Here is a 14,510-nt window from a genome sequence, read left to right as displayed (position 1 = left end):
GCAACACTTGAAGGTTAATTGATGCAACTGAATTAGATTTACATTATCAGCTTATTGATGAGCTACACAATGCATTAATTCAACAAGTTAGTGATCCAATTACGTCACAAAAGAATGCTGTTGTTTTATACCAAGTTCGCCCTCTGCTGGTTGCTGCAAGTTTGCAATTAGTTTCTATGTGCAACTTTCAAATTGATTTAAAATGTACAACTCCAATGAATATTTGGATTATTCAGTTGTTAAAACTTTTTTAGGATTTAAAAAATATACTCCACATTCTTGTACATGCAGACAAATTGTCCAGTATTGAATCAACAGCAGCTGTGAGTCTTCTCGTGACACCCACAGTCTCTCCACATCAGTGTCTAAACTCAGGCTAGCCGGAGAGGAGTCAGCTTTCAAGGCCAACACAACCCTGATGATGAAGAATGGTTGCTGGCTGAGCATTAATGTGTAGTTTCATCCAAAACATGCAAATTTGTACATTTTTGCTTGAGAATTTGTCCAGTCTGTGTACTAAAATGCTGGTATGCTGTTTGAAGATTAAATAAAACAAAATGGTGGAGATTTGCTCATTATTTGCATTTAGGGTAATTCAGTAAAGAGCAGGCAACAAATCCACTATTTATACTGAGAAAATCAGTTTCCTCTTACAACTGATAAAGGTGCTAACAGGGATCTGTCAAAATCTTAGTTTTCCTCAACTCAAATTTCCTGAGTTCACAAATCTTTAACTTTACTGACTAATATAAGATATCAATTTTATGGCAATTACTTCTTCTGATCAGGCTTTGAATACAGAATGTAAAAACCCAGAGACTCAACAGAGATGGATGGATGGATGGATGGCATTTAGAGAAATAAGTCTGTAATAAGTCTTCATTTCATTTTCCATACCAATCCTACCCCTGGAAAATACTTAAAACATATTCCATACTGCTCCAGACTTTCCAGACTGTGTAGAAACTCTGTAATAGGCAACAAGCTTTAGCATGCAGGTACCTTTGTCCCAGATAAAGAATCCCACATATAGTCTGTGGTCTTCATAAATATATAAGGGAAGCTAAAGGGAGAATTTACATGGAGTGTGTTATGTAAATGGCACCTTTGCATGAATGTGCAATAATTTGAAAGTGGATTATACTATGAGACATTCTAAATGAAAAAAAAGTGCAAGTTCTAGAGCCTTTTTAACCACTTTCTTATTAGAGATGGACACCTCTTACTTCAAGTTAAGTAGGAGTGAATATCTGCCAAAACAGACAAATAACTGATATTCATTTTGATAATATTGAGGCAGCATTTTGTGTTTTTCTGGGTGTTTACACTGATTGTTGGTCTCCTTATAATTTATTAGCTATCTAGCACATTTAGATGGTTACTGAACTGAGAAATTGATGTGGTGTTGTGATGGAAAAATTGGTTTCTTAAATCTTATTCAATCTCATGGGTTGAACTTTGCGACTCTGCCTCTGCTACTGGGGGTATCTCTGCAGCTGTAACAGAATAGAGAAACAACGAGCCAGCTCTCATAATAGCTTACTGAGAAGTTAGTTTCCCACAGTTTGTCTGTAAATATTTTCACAACCATCTGTCCTTTAGAATAAAAGAACTGTGCTAATATTTGGTAAACTAGAGCAACCCCCTGACCACCTGGTAGAAACTGTGCACTCATTTTGACCAAGATTACTTTAAATAAATTCCACTCAATGATTCTGCATTATGTCAGTGGTTGGATAATGGTATTTCTTCCATAAGAATATCAAAAGTTTCAAATTAGGTTGGTCAAGCATGAGGACTAACTAGTTTTAAGAGCAATATTGAACGTATTAAAACAATGTCATAAAATACTGTAATATTATAGGTACAAAATCATTAAACACAAGGGAGAAAAACAACACAACCGTGGCTTCCTCCAGCTGTTCAGATATTAACTCATTGCAGAAATAGCAAATATAAATTTTAATAATTTCATAGCTGACTTTTCTACACTTATGAAAATAAACTAGTTTTTTATCTTATTTGTTTTTTAGGCATTGTCTCGCTTATTACAGCAAAAGTAAATGAGCTGAATTCAAACTATATCCAACTGACAGCTTTAACATTTGAAATAATTAGATTTTTCTATTTGTATGTTTTCACATATGTCCATTTTCAGTTTTAGCTGCTTACTATTTAGCAGCTAAAATGGAAATGGGGAACTATCGATTAATGACCATTCCAACACAGAAATATCCTTTCACCTAAACCATTTCATAGTAGGTACAGCTGTATGCTTTGTATTGTCCTGCTGGAAATTGACCCTCTTCCCCAATCTCAAGTCTTTTGCTGTCCCTAACAGGTTTTATTTTGGCTGTATTTAACTCAATACATCTTCCCATCAATTGCGACAAGTTTCCTGTCCCTGTTGAAGAAAAAGGATCCCCACATCATGATGCTGCCAACACCATGTTTCTCTGAGAGGATGCTATGTTTGTTCATCTGACCAGATCACCTACTTCAACATCTTTTCAGTGTCCCCTATAAAGTTTTCTGCAAACCACAGAGGATGCTTTTAATGACTTTCTTCAATAACTCAACAATTTTGCCACAGTTCCATGAGGCCTGTTTTTGTGGAGCTTGCACCTAATATATGGGATGTGCCCAGAAAAACCTCCAAAGGAAGCTGCACAGGGAGCTTTCTGATCAGATGTTCAAACCTCCACAACTGACTCCTTTTGACGCGAGGGAGGAGTGGGTCTACTTCAAGCTCCCTCCGATTACGGAGCTCCTCACCCTATGACTAAGGCTGAGCCCAGCCACCACCTAGGCTGACACTAAGTTACTACACAGCTTTATTCATGAACTCTCTGGTCTGTTCTTTGGTTTTCATGAGGCTGTTTGTTACCGTACCATACCATGGTAAGGGTTTTTAATGGCATCCTTTTAGCAAACGTCTCTCAAAATTCTGTGATTCCTCTGCTTTTCGATCTTACGGCAGCGTTTGATATTGTGGATCACAGTATTCTTATCTCTCATTTGGAGCACTAGATTGGTATTAAAGGTGCAGCACCAGATTGGTTTCATTCCTATTTGAGTGAGAGAAGGTTCAGCATTAGTATTGAAAATTATCTGCCTCTGCCCCTCTTTCTTGCAGGGTTCCTCATGGCTCAGTTCTTGGTCCTCCTCTGTTTTCTTTATATGTACTCCCCTTGGGGTCCATATTTAGAAAACATAGCCCCTTCTTTCATTGCTATGCAGACGACTGCCAGATATACCTACCTCTAGCATCTGAATATGCATGCTCCATCCAACCCCTGTTAGATTGCCTCGAAGACGTCAAAGCTTGGATGGCGCTGAACTGTCTGAACTTTTATTGAAAGCAAAACAGAAGTTATTTTATTCAGGCCTTACAGTACCCCACACAATCCGTCTATTAAATTAGGTTCTCTTGAGTCATATCTCACACAGAATGTAACAAATCTGGGAATAATTATGGACTCAAAGTTTAAATTTGATAAACAAATCAGATCTGTTTTGCAAAAAAAGTTTATTTTCAGTTAAGGCAAGTAGCAAAGCTCAAGCCAGTTTTGTCAAGGCACAACCTGGAGGAAATGATACATGCCTTTATTTCAGCTCATCTCGACTACTGTAATGCTCTTTATGCTGGTGTCACTCAACCATCCTCTTTTAGTTGTCCCAAAAACTAGGCAATAATTTAAAGGAGACAGAGCCTTTTCTGTTTTGGCTCCCAAACTTTGGAACACACTGCCTGAAAGCATCAGACAGGCATCTTCACTTCCTATTTTTAAGACTATCTGAAAATCACATTTTCTCTCAAAAGAATTTGACCAGTTATGAGTTGACACTTCTATTGTATCTTGTAATTTAAATATCTGTTGGATGTCTTTTTCTATCTTTTTTTTTCATTTATTCTAGTATGTACAGCACTTTGCCAAACTTGCTGTTTTTAAATGTGCTTTATAAATAAAGTGGGTTGGATTGGATACCATACCGCCTTTTGTTTATAAAGCTCTTTAAAATAAACCAAGGTCCTCAAAGTGCTGTACATGCACAAATGACAGAAACAATAAAAAAATAAAATTAGAGAAGTTAAAATAGTTAAAAAATAGAGTCAATCATTCAAGATGTGCAAAACACTTTGGCAAATAAATAAATAAAACACAAATCCTGAAATATAGGTAATATATATAATATATATAATAATACAATACAGGTAGTTGATGAAGTGGAGTTAAAATGGGGGTAATGTTCTCAGACTTTATTGGTCCATTTAAAAGTCGCTCTGCAGCCTTTTGCACAACCTCCAGGTGCCTAATGGATGCATCATTAACCCCAAAATAGAGTGCATTACAGTAATCCAGCCCGGATATAACAAATGCATGGATTTCTGTTTCTACCTTGATAGAATGGGCTTTATTTTGGCTAACTGCCTCCAAAGAAAAAAGCTAGATTAGTGTTTGCTCACTAATGTTCCTAAGTATGTGCCTTCAATAGGCAATCTGTTGCACTAGATTTTATTTAGGAGTATAAGGGCCACACTTTTCAATTGTAAAAAAAAAAGTCTTTTCACTACGTAATTTTGTACAGCTATGTTTTAGTCCCAGTAAAATATTTGTAATATGACCAAAAATGAAAAAGTTTAATACTTGACACTGTATTTTTGTTTGGCCACCTGTTGGACTTAGTGTAGTTCATTGAGAAATGTTCTTTTAATTGGTTTAAAAAGCTTGCACACTCTCTTGTATGTCTTTATGAATAGGAATTTGGATTCCACTTGGGAAGACAAATTTAAAATAAGCACAAGCTCACAAGTCTCTAATAATAAACCCACCGAGATCATTTGAACGTGTCCTTCAAAGTAGCTTGGTGGAAATCATCCAGCCTCAGTAAATTGTGCTGACGTTTGTGCTTTAATGAAGAAAAGAGATGATGAGGGGGTGGGGTGTTCCAACATTCATGGCTCCCAGAAGATCACCACAGCACATTATTATATAAAGCAATTAGGGCCTCCCAAACTCCCCCACCCCCTCATTGTTGATGATACTTTCCTCATAATGACACTGGATGAGGACAACCATTGACTCCAGCCAGCTCAATATGTTTGCATGGTTGCAATGATGTCACTGGACCAACCGCAGTGGGAAACTCTCTTGTAGTGGTCTGCAGAAATGCAGAGGGGGAAAAACATAGCATCCAGGAAGGGATGATGGGGAGTCCTTTTATGGCAACAACTGTGCGGTATAAATGGTCATACAAGGGGGCCCACCACAGTAAACGAGCTTTCATAATGATGGACAGTTAAGTAGCAATAATAAATAACATTATAGTAAATATTCAGCAACTGACATCATCAAGTGAAAGGGGGGTTTCTTACACAAAGCTGCTACATCCAGTGCCTAATGAAGCTGTGTATGAAGGTTCAGTTTTCTTTTTGCTCAAAATTTTCATTTCTTGTCTCAAAGGCGGTACATTGTCCTGTGTCCTATTTGTGCAGGTCCCAAGCTCGGATAAATGCAGAGGGTTGCGTCAGAAAGGGCTTACGGCGTAAGACTTTTGCCAGATTTAATATGCGAGTCAAGAAAATGATCTCCATACCGGATCGGTGGAGACACCTAATAACAACGACCTCCACTGGGGCTAGTGACCGACAGGGTTCCGGTACAAATCGGGTTACCGTTGGTCAGCAAAGAAGAAGAGGACGAAGAGGAGGAAGACGTGTCCAAAAGCAGAAAGAGAAAAGGAAAGTCAAGAGTCTAGGACTGAGAGAAGGGACTATGTTTGGACTATGACAGGAACAGCTAGAGAGTTGGCTGACAGGATGCAGAAAAGGAAGGTGGACATACTGTCTGTATGTCCACAGACAGTATGTCCATGGTGGAATGGTGGAAAGGTAGCAAGGCTAGAAGCTAAGGAGCCAGGTTTAAGCTGTTCTACCATGGTGTGGATGGGAAAAGAAATGGTGTAGAAGTTATCTTGAAGGAGGAGTTTGTCAGGAATGCTCTGGAGGTGAAAAGAGTGTCATATGGAGTGATCTGTCTGAAGCTAGAAATTGAAGGTGTGATCAGTGTCGTTAGTGGTTATGCCACAAAGGAAGGATGCAAGCAAGAGGAGATGGAGAAAGTTTGGAGTGAGTTAGATGAAGTGATACAGAATATCCATAGAGGAGAATGTGATTTGAGGAAGATGCAGAAAATAGTACTAAATGGAGACAGATGACTTGCTGTGGCGACCCCTGAAAAGGAAAACCTGAAAGAAAAAGAGAATGATTTATTATAGTTTTCTTTAAATGCCAAATAACAATAAGCTTCTTAATGTGATGTCTGTCACATTTCATCTAATTTTCCTAAAATACTCCATAATGAAAGTAAACATTCGATTTAATTTTATATTGTGATCTTTATATTTTTATTTATTTCATATGTGTAATTTAATTTTATTTAGACTATTATTACTTAAAGGGCTAAGGGCTGCACGGTGACGTAGTTGGTAGCCTGTTGCCTTACAGCAAGAAGGTCCTGGGTTCGACTCCTGACCGGGGGTCTTTCTGCATGGAGTTTGCATGTTCTCCTCATGCATGCGTGGGTTCTCACTGGGTACTCTGGCTTCCTCCCACCAGCTTCCCTGCGACCCACTATGGAAGAGATGGTATAGAAAATGACTGACTGATGAGAAAATATTATTACATAGAGTCTAAATAAAATTACAAAAAAATTATAAAATTAATTATTTATTATTTTGTTATATAAAAATTTTCTTGTAGATTTAAATATTTTATGCTTTTTCTCTGTTTTTCAATTATATATACTCAGTTTGACATGTTATTCCAAATTTCTTAGAAAAATATTTTTATAAAATTAATCTTTTAATGGCACTCCTGTCATTCTGTACAGGTTGAGGTTATTTCTCTGAGGATGTACCAAATAAAAAAGCACATGGAATCAGTTATATACATGTTTTTCAACAGTGAGTTGTGTCAGTCGTTGTTCATTTGAATCATTAATAGAGGAGCCATAACTGCATCAAATCTGAAAACTACAGATCTCCACCACCAGCCAACATTATTCTCCTTTTATCATTGCTATGACTGTTACGATGTTAAACTGAGGTTCTGTTTTCACACCTCCATGCCGTGTAACACCGGGATTCTATTACTAATTTGAAGCTCATGCTAAAATCAGCCTGCTTCTAATCAAAATCACATCAGACTGGTGGTTGACATATTTTAATTGTAATGGGTGAGCAACGGAGCTGTTTGTGGGCTAAAAAAATATTAAATTAATTCATGCATAATAAAAGATATGGGTGAAAAATACTAAATACAGTTTTTTAACTTTGAATTTTGTGGATGACAAAAGTTGTTTTGTGTTAACAACCAAATCAGGCATAAACAGAGTGTATTTTATCTGATTAAAGTTTAATCAATTAAACCTCCATTATCAATTGTACTGTGGATAAACAGCAGCATCAAATGTCTCCCTTTTAATTGCTGTTCTCTGATTTTCAAACAGCTCCTAAATGAATGCAACAGACTTTGAAGTCTTAACTCTTCATCAACTGGGACCTTTTCCTGCTCGGATTGCCCCCTCCGATTTGGCTGGAGGGGGAAAGTCTACTTTGAAGTGCAGACCAGACTAGAGGATGTATTTCAATAGTGCTGTGGTTCAGTTTTAGTGTAGAGTTGCAGCCTTTAGCTGGGGGAGGTAGAAAATTAAGCAGGTAAAGAAGGAAAAGGGAGAGGAGGTCTGTAGTCTTTTGAAATGAGGCACCTGCACATTTGAGGCTTGCAGGAACAGGTATGTTCCCAGGGGTTAGGGGCTTTGGAAAATTCAAAGCCATTTCAGCCTCAATGCTTATAAACTGTTCTGGGACGGTTTGATACACACAAACACACACACACACACACAGGCATGAACATGTTCTCAGACTGGATGGATGGAAGGAATTTGCACACTCTTTCACAAACACAGACAGGACCAGACAAACTATAAAGGTCATATATCTAATATAATTATCAAAGAAAAATTACAATGTAGTAAATACATTTGAGTGTCTTGCCTAATTAGGAAATTAAATGAGAACAAGACATAGCAGGTCATGGATCTGCAACCTTCACAATCCAAAAAGACATTTTTCCCCTCAGTCCAGCTAAATACAACTTGTTTAGAACCGTTTATTTTACATGACCTATTGAAAAAAGACAACTTATATTTGTTTAAGAAAATGAACTATAGGACATCTGATGTCATTTTTAAAGAATCACCATTTTTTTGTATTTTTAGGTTTTAAAATAAAGACAAATGTAAAACGTTTGCAAAAAGAGGATGGGTACATTTCTTCTATGGGATGTTAATATCTGTACAGAATGATGTAAATAAAGCACATACTTTTCAACGGTTTCTAATGACAAGACAAATAGATCTAAAAAAGAAATATCATTGGTATGTTTATTGTCATGGTGTTACATTTCAGAACAATCATCCCATCAAAAACTGAAAAACTACCAGAACTTGCATTTGTTATTATATCTTTATTTATCATTTCAAAGCAAGGCAAGTTAATTTATATTGCATATTTCAGTAGCAAGACAAGTCAAAGTGCTAGTCTTTTACTCTTTCATTTTCCAATCATGTTTGAAATAAACCAATAAAACAAAAAAAGGTCCAAAAATTTGTGTTCAAACTGAACAATTTTTCAAACAAGAATGAATAAAACATTCAGTCTGTAGATGTGCAACCTCTTATAGCAGTAACTGCAATTACTAAAAAAAGCCTGATACAAATGCAAGCCATACTGTTCAGGTTTTGCTTTTTAAAACCAATTTTCACCATATTGTGCTACTTTGTATTGGTCAATCACATAAAATTGCAATGAAATACACAGAAGTCCGTGGTTTTAATGTGACAAGTTTTTTAAAAGTTCAATGAGTATGAATACTTATGCAAGGCACTGGATCAGCTGACTACCTTACCTGAACTTGCACAGCAGCATTTAGCCTAGATAAAATTTAACACAATGCTTTTATTCACTTCAAAGATTTTTTTATTTTGGAACCAAGAACAACAGAACAAAATAAATCTAAAACTCCACATGATTAAGAGGGAATACGAGATTTTTTGTAATTTTCTGAACCAAACAAAAATATCTTTTAAAATGTTTTGACATGCCTTTTAGAATGACGGTTTTGTGAATAACAAAAGATGCAATTTCTCCCATCAAGTGACAGAATTAAACATAAAATTATTACATTTTATGGGCTAAATCAACAGCTTTTAGTTACTGTCTCATCTGCGCTCTTCTCCTTAACTTCCCTCTTCTTTCCAAAAGCTCCCATTCCAGTGCTCTCCCATTGCCTCTGACTGCCGAACCAGATCATCTCTCTAAGGAAAACAATGCATCACCGAGCCAAATCCCAAACATCCAAATCCCCAAATGAAAAGCCACTCTGCACATCACTCATGCTGGTCTTAGAGAAGGCATCTTATGAGAGAGGTACATGCTGACATGCAGTACAACAATCTGCCAGGATGAGATATTTCTATTCCTGCAAAAAGTGAGATAATTTCACTGTACACCAATCAGCTGTCAAATGCGTACGAAGAGTGCTTTGAGTATTTCTATTAACGTCAGGATAATGTTGTCACAGTCGAAAGATTCTAGAGTCACACATATATTGTGTTTGGAAACTTCAACAAGGCTTTGGTTTTTTTTAATATAACTGTGCTGCTTCTAATAAAACAAACTATTGTTATAATTAATAATTCAATAAATAATCTATTGCAATGAGGCTGATTAGCCTAAAAAATGTTTTTACCATATTTTACTAGACTGAGATGAGGTAACTTATTATTATTGCTAAAATTAAACAAATATATCAGTCTAATTAGCAGATAGATGGTTACTGAGGATAGACGGATGTGCTTGAAATTTTTGTCTTCTTGGGTTTGCAAACGTTACCTCAAAAAAAAAAAAGCAGCCTTCATCATTTTACATCAAAATGGCTTTACATGAAGTTGCTGCTAAGAGTATTACAGCTGAAAGAACAGCTTTATGGATCATTAAGAACTTAATGATGAGAGGTTTAGTTACTGTGAAAATATCCAACAGCTTCTAAAAAGCACTAAGGCTCCTCATGAGGTATTGTCCATAGAGTTTTTCTGCCACCAGAGCAGAGATTGCTCAAAATCAGGAGCAACTGGGTGTGAGTGCAGCTGGATGAAAATATAGTGCAATGATTTTTGGACAACTACTTTGTGTCAACAAGAGCAACAAAGAAGCTACATCTGTAGACTGACATGTTGCATTAAGTACAAGGATAGACAGCAGAAGACTGGTGCTACCATATCATCCCAATCTCATATGTGATTTCTGTATCATGCCAATCTGAACCCGAGTGGTGTTTCATTATTAGACTTCTGTGCCAGTCATGGATTGTCCATAATGAACACCATGTTCAGGCATTAGAATGTTCACCAGTGCACTTGGCCTCTGGACACCATAGGCAGGAGGTCGGTGATCGACTTTGTAGATGTGTCTTTGGACCTTCAGCCACATGTCTTGGACACTCGAGTGAAGAAAGGTGCTGGTGATGAGTTTGATCCTCTGCAAGAGGAGGATGTCGGACAGACTTGGCAGGCCCAAGCATATAGCGAGGGTACGTCTGGCGGAGCCCTTGGCCAGGGATGTATTCAACTCTCACCTCAGGGAGAGCTTTGACCAGGATCCAAGCATGGTTGGACACATAGAGTGCGAGTGAACTATGTTCTCCGCCTCTATTGTCGGTGGTGCCGCCCGTAGCTGTGGCTGTAAGGTCTGCGGCGCCTGTCAATGGTAATCTCCGAACCCAGTGTTGGACACCAGCATTAAAGGATGCTGTTAAGCTGAAGGAGTCCTATCAGCTGTGGCAGAGGCAAAATCTTCCAGTCGATCTCAAAGCAATTCTAGCAAACCGTCTGGCACCTCAGGAGAAGGAAGCAGTGCTTCGCCAACACTCTTTACAGTGGGGGTGGGGAGCTGCTTACCTCGACTGGGGACATTATCAGGCGGTGGAAGGAGTACTTCGAGAATCTCCTCAATCCTGCTGTCACACCTTCCCTGGTGGACGCAGAGACTGGGGACTTGGAGTTGGACTCTTTCATCACCCAGGCTGAAGTCACTGAGGTGGTTAAAGAGCTCCATGGTGGCAAGGCTTCAGGGGTAGATGAGATCTACCCTGAGTACCTCAAATCTCTGGATGTCTTCAACATTGCATGGCAGTTGGGGACAGTGCCTCTGGACTGGCAGATCAGGGTGATCGTCTCCCTTCACAAGAAGGAGGACCAGAGGGTGTGTTCCAGTTATAGGGGGAATCACACTCCTCTGAGGAGCTTGGCCATCCAGGAGGAGCTTGGATTAGAGCCGCTGCTCATCCACATCGAGAGGAGTCGAATGCCTCCTGGACGTGTTCCAGGCACGTCCCACCGGGAGGAGGCCCAGGGGATGGCCCAGGATACACTGGAGGGACTATGTCTCTCAGTAGGCCTGGGAACACCTTGGCCTCCCCCAAGGAGGAGCTGGAGGAGGTGTTTGGCGAGAAGGAAGTCTGGCTGCCTCTACTGAGTCTGCTGCCCCGTGACCCAGTCCCAGATTAAGCGGAAGTCGACAAGAGAGATAATATGCAGTGTAGTATTGTCACAGTCTGGGTTTGCCTCGGACCAAAGTGCAGATGAGAGCTTGGCAGCAGCATGTTTGTAAGAGTCTTCAAGTTTTATTCCAAAAGGTTTTCAAAGCAAAACAAAGCACTGCAGGTATGAGATAATAAGTCAAGGTTCAAAACTTACACATACTGAACACTGCAGGAACATGGCATGACGAGGGTAACGAGTGTGAGCGAGTTGTGAGACAAGGAACCAGCAAAGGACAATGAAACAAACCAACTAATAAACAGAGTGAGAACAAAGGCAGGTAATCAAGGAACTAAGAACAGGTGTGACAAGCAGGCAGGGAGGCAGAGGGAGCAGGTGAACCTAATAAAACTAAAGCATGAGGAAATAAACAGACTGTAAAAAAAGTTGAAAACACAAGACCACAACAAAATCAAAGATGTCATATCATGACAAGTATCCCTTTTCCCTTTCTGTAACTAGATGCAGCACAGCACGAGGAAACACAAAAAATCTTATTGCAGTGATAGTGAATAAATAATTTTACTTTACTAATGTTAGTCAATGCTGCAAAAAACATTGAAAGTACACAGATTTCTTTATTAAATTAAAGACAAGAACCTTAAAGGGAAAAAAAATTATAATTCAACTAAATAGAACACCAGGCCAAATATTGTGCCATTTGGATTAACACAGCAAAAAATAATATAAAAACAGAATTTTAAAAAGAAAAAGAAATGTACAGGGATAGAAATAAAAGTTGTAAAGAATACACAGTGAAACATTTTGTTCTGGTTTGAAACTTGAAGCTCCATAGGGGTAGTAATGTGCTGTTGCACACAGCAGGTGGCAGTATGACACATAACTTCTGTAAGGTCAGACGTCAAACGAAACAGGACTCGGATCATCTTGTCATGTTTTAAAGCATTCTTGTTGTTTGGTCTGTGTGCTGTGTGTAAACCATTCATAATTAGACCTTGGGAGAGAAAAAGGAAGTCATGACAGAAAAAGACGGTTATAGTTAATGTTAGCTTAATGCAGATTTCATCATTTCTGAGGGTGGACAGCTTCCTTCTTGCATCTGTGTTGCAACAGATCAAAGTTGCATCATTGCGAAGCCAGTCAGATCTGTCCTAGCTAAGACAGAGCCTGTCCAGTTGCTTTTAAATACACAGATGATTTCATGCAATTTTTGGATTTTTAATCTATTTTCCCCATGTCTGGATTCTGTCTGTTAGATTAAACAACAAAGGGAAGTTGGAAAATAGGCAAGGATGCAAATATAACCATGGTAAAAAGAAGTCAGACATGTGAAAGCTCCATCTTACTGAGATAATTGTACACACTGCTGTTTGATAATCTCACAACTGTGCAGTGTTTCTGCGTCAGAACACTGCAGTACCGTGGTAAATAGGATTGTTGTTAGTCTGCCAGTGTGGAGAGAGCAGAGTAAATGTGGAGCATTGAACAAAAAGACTGCAATGTCAGCTCGGGACCTGCAAAACACGGCTCATCTGAGCGGACAAACAAGCCTGCGGAGACTACAAGACAATTACACAGAAGCAAATAACAACAAAAATCACATCACAGATTATATTTAAGAAGATTTGGTCAATATGTTCTCAGTTTCTTTTTTATAAAGATCTCTAGGTGCAGCATCTTTATGGTGGATCAAAGGAAAGACACATTTGCAACATCTCTGTCCTGATGATGACAGATAAAGTAGTGAGAATGCAACTGCACGGCTAAAAGGAAATGATGAATAAAAACAGGAGAAATTAAAGAGTAGCAGTAACAACAAGAAAGAAAGGGTTTGCAGACATATGATGGGAAGAAATTATGCAAACACATCCACAAACAGCCTTTTGCAACTGGCAGCTGTTCCAGGGTGTGATCCTACTCATCCCCCTTGTTTGCCCCAGCTTTTCCTTATAACAACACTGTTCACAGGAGCACCCACCCTGACGAGTACACAGGGTTGTTACTGTTTACCTTCACTATAAAAACCAGGCCTTTCCCACAAAAACAACTCATGCAACAAAACATGAGTATTTAAGGCAAAAAAACATCAACTTTTGCATCACTCTGGATAAACTGTCTGACTCATTGTTTGTGAATTATTTTAATTCAACCACAATGGAAGGTTTTGAAACCATCTGTTTCGGATAACAGCAAGATCTTTATCTCATTTATTTTTTTCAGCCATTCAGAGGTTGGTGTCCTTCATGTTGGTGTGCTTCCAATAATTGTCCTGCTACATAACTCAAGTGTGATTGACCTTAAAGCCACAGATATCATGGTTCCATCAATTACAGCATGTTTTCCAGGTCCTGAATCAGCAAAGCGGACTCAGACCATCACAACACCAGCACTATGTTTGACTGCCAATATGATTGTCCTTAACGGTGTATTATTTTTTACACCAGTTGTTACGGTATGCACACCTTCAAAAAATGAGGGGTGTAAGAGCCAATTAGTGGCTAGTTCATTGGTATTAGTGAAAGGGTTAAAAATTGGACAAACATACATTTTCTATTATTAAAATTGTAATTTCATTTAAATTTAGGAACACTGTTACGTTAAAAGAATAGAATATAGAAATGTGAATTTCTAATCCGCATTTTGGTATTTTGGGCTTCCTGCACGCTGTAATGCCTCATGTAGTTTTTTTTTTTGAACGTGCATATGATAATTGAGGAATCAGACATGCTGGAAGCAACACACTTTTTTTGACTGAGTTTTACCATGTTAATTTTGTTTTTTAATAAGCATCTCTTTTTAAAGAAAATTATCTGGTCGTGCTCACGTTTCAAATGTTGCTGGACTGATTTCTAAAAGTGATACAGAAGAATCAAAAGGAACCAGAGT

This window comes from Girardinichthys multiradiatus, chromosome 12 (assembly GCF_021462225.1).
Source record: "Girardinichthys multiradiatus isolate DD_20200921_A chromosome 12, DD_fGirMul_XY1, whole genome shotgun sequence".
NCBI lineage: Eukaryota > Metazoa > Chordata > Actinopteri > Cyprinodontiformes > Goodeidae > Girardinichthys > Girardinichthys multiradiatus.
The sequence above is the reverse complement of the archived record's forward strand: the minus strand, read 5'-3'. Positions refer to the sequence as shown.